Below are 5,443 nucleotides of genomic sequence, written 5' to 3' on the forward strand. Positions count from 1 at the left end.
CACTGCATAATACTTTTTAAATTTAGATATTAGGAAAAAATCATTTTCTTCCAATGATATATTTTTTAAATGAGTTCAACGGTGATTCTTTTTAGGCAATGGTAATAAACAAAGAATTTAATGGAAAAAAACCATCCCTCATTAAAAATAATGATTCAGGCTAGGTAAATGTCAGAAATCTCCCCAAATAATTTCCCAATAGAGTTGTGGATGGACAAGGTGTTCATCTCAATAAATTCAACCATATAACTATTATTTTACACCTCTGTATCACCCAGTAATAAACTTTGCTTAAGAATTTTTTGAATGTTGGTCTTGTTCTTGTCCTATATCTATCTTTAGAAATTCAAAACCTTTAAAAAAAGAAATTAAAGTGCTCATAGGAAATAAAATTGTGGAATCTGCAAGGGTATAAGATTATAAAATCAGACAAGAGGGAAACATGCAGAGACTTTTAAAATAGTTATGGAGTTACCCTTAGATTTTAGAAGAAGACTGAAACATGGTTTTCATCCAGATCAGTGAGTAACCAAATCTTTCCTTCTATGGAACCATGAATAGAGGTTGAATATTGGAAGGAGAAATGGTAACAATTCAAAAGCAAATGTATTACTTATTTTAATTAAATAAAAGTAACATAATCAATGTTATACTCTTGCATATTAAAAATACTCCACTAAATGGAGGGATAACGAAAAATATGTTTTCATCCTCATTAATTTCAGTTTAGATCAGGAGGTCCCCATTTAATTGAGAGATCAATAAGTAACTTATAAGTACAAGTATAAAATAGTGTAAACCGGTCAGGGTTTGAGATCATATTTTGTGTGATATGTCCCCTGTTCAAAACTTCTTCTCAAAGAATGGGGTGGAGCAGCCCTCCTGTAATCTGGACTCTATCTCTTCTGGTCCATTGATGCCCATCTAGTCAAATGGAAACTGATGAATACTCTGTCCACAAAGAAAAGAAAACTGCGCAAAAGGAGCATCCTGGTTTGTGGCAATTTTTATGATTCTAAAATATCCTTAATTCCAGATTACTAATGGCTTAACAACTGAAATTTTGGTAATATTTAAGATGACCTTTCCACTGACCTCATGGTTAGTAGCTAAATGCATGGCTCACTACCCCCAGAAGCCCTTGGAAATGCTCCATCCTCTCGTCCAGTCAAAGATGCCAAGCTGCTGAAAGAGAATCCACATCAACTGACCTGTACGAGGGTTCATAAACAACAGTTTGGACCTTCCAACACAGGTGGTGCTAGTTCTGGACTGTTGTCACCCTTCTGTTCTAATCGTTTCCACCCTTCTAGCATCCCAAAATGCAAAAGGATGAATGAGGGAATATCCTCATATGCCATCTAAGATAGACAGCTGGCCAACCTGTTCATGAGGTTTCGACACTCTGCAGAGAATTTTCTGAGGGTTTCTCCAAGCCACAATATTCACACACACACACACACACACACACACACACACACACACACACACACACACGGCTATTTTCTCAAGCAATCACTCTCTTTTGTGGAGATGTGCAGATGTGGCTCCCTCTCAGCTTGCTCAATCTCCTCCGACATTAGCTTTGGTTCCCTGCCCACGGATCATAAAGGGAAGGGATAATAAGCTGCCACCCCAATACTCTTCTCCAGTTCTCTCTGAGCTCAGTGTCAGTCAGCCTTCTCAATATATTTTATCATATGAGTGAATAAGGGCATTTTAAAAGGGTCCTGGAGGTATAGTTGGCTATCTACCGAGTTACTAACGACCAACCACAAGGTCAGTGGTTTGAATCCAGTAATTGCTCAGAGGAAGAGTGATGAGGCTATCAACTCCCCCCAAATGTAAAATCTCAAAAGCCAAGAGGGGTGGTTCTACCCCAGCCTTTAGGGTTGCTAAGAGCCAGAAAAGTTTGCATTTTCCAACATATTATATTTTTTCAAGCCACCCACTTCTTTCCCACTGCATCATAAAATATAATGAGTCTGATCATGAAGGAAATTTACTTTTCAGCAAGGAAAATGGGAAAAAATAAGTTAAACACTACCATCCATGCACATCTCTTGCAAATGTGTCGAGGCTCTCTCAAGATGGCTGAGGAACGTCAATTAGTATGTATCCTGGTGCTAAATTAAAATATCTTTATGAAAGGCAGATTGTACAAGACATCTTTGTCAAAACATTCTTGTACTTTGGCTCTAGGAAGATTCTTGGATCTGGAGATAAACATTAGAAGGCTTGGGCTTCGGAATGCTATAAGTTCTATAGTTCTAGGAAAAGCCTAGATATGACTTTTAGTATTATTCTTGATAATGTATTAAATGTTCATGTTTTGAAATAAAAATTTCAAACACCTGCCTGTGATTTAGCTCATTTTATAAACCCCAATGATTGATTCATATGTAATCTGTATCCCAATATACTATGTTGGTAGAATGCTAAATGTGAATTTTGAATTCCTTTTCCTTCTCCAACTTACATAAATTGTATTCAGCTCACCCTGTTGGCACTGGGGGCTGCTAATCTGTATGTCAGCCGTTTGTATCCACCAGCTGCTTAATTAAAGAAAAATGAGGCTCTTTATTCCTGTAGACAGTTATAACCTCTGAAATGCATAGTGTTCGACTCTGTAGAATAGGTTCATTAAAGTTAGTATGAGCTTCAATGGAAGTGAGTTTGGTTTTGGGTTCTAGGAAAAGCATACAATCGATAATGCATGACTTCTCTCCTTTCTCATTGTTGCCTCTTTGTCCTATAATGGGAACCCATTATCCTGTTCTGATAGAGGTATATCAGAGTGGTTTGGGGTGCACAAGCTCAGATGGTATTTTCAGTTAAGGAGATTATTAAAAGAATGAAATGATTTACAAGCATAACACAAAATATCGATTTTTAAAATAGTTTTATTGGCACAAACTCCATATGTACAAGTCAGTAGCTCCGTCATATCAAGAAGAGCTGCATATTCATGATCAATTTTAGGACACTTTCTTATTTCTTATCCTCATTGTTATTAGCTCTCAATTTATCCCTAGCCTCCTTTGCCCTACCCCCCAAAAACCATTAATTTAATTACTATCTCTATAGATTTACCTGCCCAGATTTTCATATAGAGGAAAATGTACAAACAATAAAACTAACAAGAACAACAAAGTAAAACAGAAACATCTCAACTCGCCATCAAAAAGAAAGTAGAAAATATTAAAAACAAGAAAAACTTTAAAATGGGTCAAAAGGGAGATGACATGAAAAGAGTACATTTTAACGTAACTCTATCTACCATAATCTTTTAATATTCTTTGTCTGATCATAAGGCTATTCACATCTTTTGCCTATGGTGGTCAGAGGAGATCCACTGGAGATGTAATCCAGGTGCGGACCCTGCAAGTGGATTTTTGGCTTCCACTGCCATCGCTAGCCTTCTGCAAGCCAGGTGGTCGCAATATACCATTGATTTTCACCAAGTTCTGGTGGGGTCATAGGTAAAGTGATGGGTTTAGAGCCACAAGATCAGAATCAAACCTAACAGCTGTTCCATGAGAAAAGATGAGGGTACCTGTTCCCTTAAAACAATACAGTATCAAAAAACACGAAGAAGGCATTCTACTTTGCCCTGCATTTCCATATGACTTGGAATTACTCAAATGCAGTGAGTCTTACTGGGACCTTGCTTTTAAAATTTAGTACAATTTAGTTATTTCTTGGCCAGACAAAAAATACAGAGATTTCTAATAGTACTATGTATTATTTCATTAACATAACCATTTACCTAGGTTTCTCAAACAAAATAAAATGAAAACTCAATTTACTTGGCAAAATACTACAGGATAATAGGAACCAAGCTTAAATATGGAGAAAATAGATGTTGAGGCAAGGATGAAAAATGGCTAGCATAAAGAATAATTAATGTTCGTGTGAAATTAGTACCAGAAATTTTTTTTTTCGCTTTGTACACGGCTTTATTTAAATACCACAGTATCCAACATAGCGGCTAAACACTGGACAATATTTGAAGTCATGAGCACATCCACATGTTCTTCCAAGTGGCGTTTGGGATCCTGCTTGCCAACATTCTTTATTGCCAGCTGTTCAGGTGTCATCTTATCCTCTTCCTCTACAGCCTTATTGTAATTCTTGGCTAACTCCAACATCTCTTTTACCACTGATTCATTGTGTTTACAATGTTCACTGTAGTCCTGAAGTGTCAAGCCTTCCATCCAACTCTTCTTATGCAAATTTAGCAACATCTTTTGTTCCAGTTCATTTTTCCGATAGTTAATAGTTATGGAGTAGTAATGTCTGTTTAGTCCATGAATTAATGCCTGAATAGATGGCTTGTTTAAGTGACCCAGATTTGAAGTTGTTTGTCTTGGTTCATGTCCTAAGACCATCATATTAGCATTGATCAATCTGAAGGCATCAATAACAACCTTTCCTTTTACACTCTGAATAGGATCTACAACCACTGCCACAGCTCTCTCGACAAGGCTTCAAAGCTCTGCTGAGTGTTGATATCCACACCAGAAAGCCAACAACCAAAGCCAGGGTGACTGTGATACCAACCAACAACCATTTCAGGCCTTCCTGTCTGCTTCAACATATCCAACATTTTGGCTTGGAACACTGGATCAGCGGCCTCCACACTTATCCCTGTTCCTGACTGTGGCATTGCAAACACATCAATCACTCTGACGGTGTAATCGTCTACAAACTCTCCAAGCATCAGACCCATAACTTCCATCGGCACTCCAGCACGACCATGTTTTAGCATTTTTAACAGTTCCAGGGAAGAAATATAGACTTGTTCCGCTGTGTCCACGGCAGGAGCATCAGTAGGTGGCCCCTGGCCCAGTCCAGGCATACCTCCTCCAAGTCTAAGAAGTCTGTCCATATTTCTGGTCAGTAAATACAACTCTTGAGGTGTTAATTTGTTGAATTTTATAAATTTCTGTTTAGCTTAAGTTCTTGCTAATTCTGGCAGACGTATTTTTTCCAAGGTTTTATTCCCTCTCACCTGAAAGCGAGCGAAAGACGGGAGGACGCGGTCTAAACCCTTGGCTTGCAGCTGCCGTGACGAAGCGCGGCGACGGTGGCTCACACTTGGCCCGGTTCTGGTTCTGTGAACCGGCGATGAATCAGCCCGATTCCATTCCAGTACCAGAAATTTTTTATACCAAAATCTATATAAACTTTTAATAGAAACAAAATAAAATAATACTAGCTCAGAATTTTACCTGAGAAATTGTTTTTCCTAAAAGTAAGGAAATCACATGTATACAGGATCAAAATCAGCCTACATTTTATGACATGAGAAAACCTGTGATTTATTATTTGAAGAACAAATACTCTCTAAAAAACTTCCCTGCCATCAGGTCAATTCTGACTCATAGGAACCCCCTGAGCACAGACTGGAACTGCCCCTGTGGGTGTCTGAGACTGTAAA

The 5,443-nt window shown here is 38.0% G+C and overlaps 1 pseudogene; it reads right to left on the reverse strand.

The window, feature by feature from the left end:
• Positions 1-3,946: 3,946 nt before the first annotated feature.
• Positions 3,947-5,146, reverse strand: LOC142440880 (26S proteasome non-ATPase regulatory subunit 14 pseudogene; annotated as a pseudogene).
• Between the last annotated feature and the right edge of the window lie 297 nt (positions 5,147-5,443).

This window comes from Tenrec ecaudatus, chromosome 2 (assembly GCF_050624435.1).
Source record: "Tenrec ecaudatus isolate mTenEca1 chromosome 2, mTenEca1.hap1, whole genome shotgun sequence".
NCBI classification, from domain to species: Eukaryota; Metazoa; Chordata; class Mammalia; order Afrosoricida; family Tenrecidae; genus Tenrec; species Tenrec ecaudatus.